This window comes from Musca vetustissima, unplaced genomic scaffold (assembly GCF_032173495.1).
Source record: "Musca vetustissima isolate MV318-11 ecotype Yass unplaced genomic scaffold, APGP_CSIRO_Mvet_v1 utg36638, whole genome shotgun sequence".
In the NCBI taxonomy this organism is placed as follows: domain Eukaryota; kingdom Metazoa; phylum Arthropoda; class Insecta; order Diptera; family Muscidae; genus Musca; species Musca vetustissima.
This window is the reverse complement of record NW_026879653.1, coordinates 160,020-163,454: the sequence shown is the minus strand read 5'-3', so window position 1 is coordinate 163,454 and position 3,435 is coordinate 160,020.

Here is a 3,435-nt window from a genome sequence, read left to right as displayed (position 1 = left end):
TATACTATTCCTTGCATCCTGAGGTTATGTCTGTTTGTTTGTAAAACTCTTTTGATTTTGTTATCTATTATACTCCAACGATATTTCTATAGGTTAAATATCTAATGATAGTGTTGGCCATTGTAAAATCCAGATTTTTGACACCCGCAACAAATCTTTGACATGTTTTGGTGTATATTTGGTTTCCTTCAGCGAAGGGAACCATAACGCTTCCCAACACATTTGTATAGTGAATCCGATCCATTACTTTATAAAACATCCCAATACCATTGTTGACCCTTCTTCATGATTACCACTGTGGCATAAGCCTTATGAACTTTCTCACTGTATTCTTTTTCATGTCGAAGTCTTTAATTTTTAACTTTAATTCATCCGAGAGCGTAATATTTCTCCACTGTGTCGGATTTCAATTGGCATTCCGATTCTTTTCAGAAATTAAAGAAATTTCTTGATAGTTCCCGGGCATATCGTCCACGCTCTGCTCTTGAGCTAATATCCAACGATAACCAACCGTCTCACAAATTCCGTTGGACTCTTAAATCGGAACTGATATTCCTTTACACCCTTCATACATGATGAATTGTCACTACTGATATAGAAATCAAAACACAGTAATTATAACGGTAAAAATAACTAAAATTTTAGAGCTCATCTGTTTGTACTGTAAAGTTGCTATAGTTTTGTCCAAGCAAAAATTGAGACAATTCCCTTATCCATACATTATTAGTTATTTTATAATGAATTTTGCATTAATGCTTTTGTTTCTTTTTTAAGCGAATAAAGTATCCGATTTAAAACTGAAAAAACAACACTAAATCTTTATTATTGGAAAAAGTTTTGCGGAATTTATTAATCTTGAAATTTTAGTTGCTTTAGTTTTAGCGACCGGTGTATGTCCTCGATAATCTCACGCTTTGAATAACACTGGGCTATTACAAGATTTCTGTGGTCAACTGTGATAACATCTTCGAGGGTTTACACCTTGCTTGTATGATACGAAATGCCATCTTGCTGAAAGTAAATCAGTGTTGCTGTTTGAAAAATGTCTTCCACCCAAAATGTTCCTCAAAAAGTGTCAAAAATCAAGTTATGTCCAAAAATTGAATAAATATACCCGACGTTACATATTAAAAGTGAAAGATTTTTCAAATGCTGAAAAATGTAATCTTTTGTGCCATGCATATTTTGGAAAAGTGATAAAAAAATAGTTATTTTATATTTTTGTTTTAAGAATTTGTACTAAGTTTTATGTCCTCGACATTACGGCTAATTAAAGGTACATACACTTTACTACGCAAAATGCCACACATCGAAATCCATTTCAGACAATTGAGAGTATATTTACAAATATCCGCCCGTCTGCCTAGTTGGCTGTTGCGCACGATAATTCTCCAACCAATCTCATCCAAGATTTGCTCATCATAATGTTTCTTTCAAATATAAATAAAATTCGGAGATGGAGAATATCGGACCAGTCAGCATTACGTCCCCAAAAAATGGTTAACATTTTATTGGAAATTATTTATGTACTATCATACGAACTGACTGCCCAATTTGAACAACCTTTGTACAATCTAATATTTCAACTAATCCTTTATAAGACGGCATTTACACTAGAACTTTTCGCCGAGTTAACCTACATTATGAGGATTTAGTTGACATATATACAATGGAATTGTATTAATTTAAATCCACTGGGTTAACGAAATCCGGTACAATGTAAACGTACTATAATATTAAGAGAACGGAATATCCAATTTCATCCAAACTTTGCACATGGTAATAGTTTCGTTCCAGAACCTAAAAGAATCTACTAATTTTACAAGTTTTGCAACTTTTTATTCGAAAACAGTCACTGAAACCAAAAATCCGCCAAGTCATAAATTTTACAGGTTTATGCCCACTTTCAGCAACACTGAGATCAATACCATCCAACCCCGACCATCGGAGGCTTTCCACATTTTCTATACCCCCAGTCTTAAAACTTCGATAAACATGAGAGACAATGGTTTCACAAAAGATCCACTCTGGTACAACTGTAGAAGAAAAGTGAAATATCCAAAAGAGGAAAACCAAAACTTGGACATTGTAATATTCGTACAAAAAATAGATTTAATGGAAATATTGATCTATTCTTTCTGCTATTCCCCCACAAATGTTCACAATTTTAAATATTATAACAACTCAATATGTTTTTAACGTTATAACGAAATAAGTAAATATGTCACTCTGCAGAACTGACAATGATCCTCTGTTAAAATCAATTTATTGAATAAAAGAACTTGTATGTATGTTTTGTAGCACCTATGGTGTATTAATTTTATTAACTGAAAATTCTTATAAATAAAAAAATATTAAAATAGTTAAGGGCATCATTTACCAGCCCAATGCAAATCTTGAAAATTTAAAATCGAGAATGGGGGAGGTCCCCTTAAGTCAAAGTTTCGGATGAACTTTAACACATTGACGGACGTGAATGCCATAGCATCCATTTTTATGCTGAAGCTTAATGGTGGGAATGCATTTGCGTCAGTGAACGTGTTAACATAAGGTAGTATTCCGTAATTTCTCTTTCTAGTTAAAATAATACCAAGAAAGTAATGTTTTATAAAAATGCTATTTTAGTTTGACTGCCGGTTATGCCCAAAACTCCAAAAATGTAATCCTTGTTATTTGAATTTCCAATGAAAGTTATCACCGAAACTTCATCAGAAAGTAATGCCAACAACGAACGATATACAAAAATTATTTTCTAATTACTATTTTTTTCATACAACAAAAACACACCTTAATAGTTCTGAAACAATATCAATTATGGATTTCAAAGCTTGTTGAGTGTTGACAAGTTATTGCTGAATCTAGACGTGCCACATAACACCATCCTCTTCTATAAGCCATTGCTGGTTGGTTGGATGGTCGGTCGGTTGATAACGTTGGAGCTCTGTTCGTTTATACCATCTGTTTTTCGCTTTTAACCATGAATGTGGCTGCTGATAACGCTATTGAAAACTTGTAGCATTTTTTATATTTTTTTTATTTCTAATGTTTACTCTTCATCGAAATGAACATAGAAAACATTTTTAAAAGATAGTTCCAACCTATTGCCAATGCCGGTGATGTCAATTCCATTTTTATTTTGTGTGTTCCTTTTATTTTACCGAACCGACCTTTCAATAACATTTGTCGCCACTCAGATGACAACATACAAAGTGGATCAATGATAAGTCAAATTGAGGCAAATGCATTCGTATGTATGTATGTGATTGTACTGAATGTTTTTACCGGAAAATAGGTACATATTTCCCTGCCCATGGCATTTTCCAAGATTTGTCTACTTTACCAGGGATGGTCCGTGTGACGAATTTTTAGGTTTCCGACTGTAAAAAAGGTGTAAACGTCGAAAACGTCATATACCTGTATAAAATGTAATTAATG